This window comes from Neopelma chrysocephalum, unplaced genomic scaffold, assembly GCF_003984885.1.
Source record: "Neopelma chrysocephalum unplaced genomic scaffold, ASM398488v2 Primary Assembly neopelma1_80218, whole genome shotgun sequence".
In the NCBI taxonomy this organism is placed as follows: domain Eukaryota; kingdom Metazoa; phylum Chordata; class Aves; order Passeriformes; family Pipridae; genus Neopelma; species Neopelma chrysocephalum.
In genome coordinates, this window is record NW_020911659.1 from 1 (window position 1) to 872 (window position 872).

The window sequence follows — 872 nt, forward strand, 5'->3', positions numbered from 1 at the left end:
AGGGTTCATGGAGGTGAGGACAAAGTGTCCAAAGTGTGGGATTATCCGGCTGAGCTCTTCTCCTGGGTCCTTCTGCTTCAAGCCCTGCAGAGCCCTGGGATGCAGCTTTGGCAACTTACCCCTCCTGCTCTGCCTCCTGCCTGCCTCCTGGACAAAGGCACTCACTGGCATCGTAGTGCCTGTGTCTCTCTTCTAGCTCGGTGAATGCATTAATGCTCTCCCATGATGGTGGTCTGAGGAGAAAAGGGAAAACTGATGAGCTCCCTCTGCCCCGGCATCGGGCAGGTGCAGGGTGTCCCTGCTCTTCCCCCTGTGCCATTTCCAACTCCTGTGTGAAGCTGAACCCGGGACTCATGGAACAGTGCAGGGCCAGGACTGCTGGGGCAGGCCCTGGCACGGCACAGCACTTGCACCCCCTGTGTTGTGAGCCAGGCAGAAGGACACCAACCTCAAGGGGATTCGGATCCCCATGGTGAACATATCCATGAGAAATGTGTCATCATTTCTGCAGAGGGAGCACTGGAGGGATAAAAGACCAGCATGCAGAGCCTGTCCCTGCAGGAGTAACACAAGCAGCCAGAGTGAGGCCCTGGTGCTGCTGAGCCCCTGCTGTGCCACCTGGGGTTGAGGGAACCACTCCTACTTGGATGCAGTCCCTGTGGAACCAGGTGGTTTTGCAGGCTGGGCACACCAGGGTGTTGAAGGTCTTTCTGTCCTCCACAGGCTCCATGCAGATGAGGCATTCGGTGCCTGGCTCCGGAGTCACCTCCACTGCCTGCTCTGGGCTGTGTGTGGGGCAGAAGGCCCTGGGGAGAAAAGGGGTGGGTGAGATGAGAAGTGCTGGGTGGTGGAGGGGACAGGAGGTACCTGTA

The 872-nt window shown here is 58.4% G+C and overlaps 1 pseudogene; it reads right to left on the reverse strand.

Moving 5' to 3' along the window:
• Positions 1-13: 13 nt before the first annotated feature.
• LOC113979430 overlaps positions 14-872 on the reverse strand; it is a 1721-nt pseudogene continuing 862 nt past the window's right edge.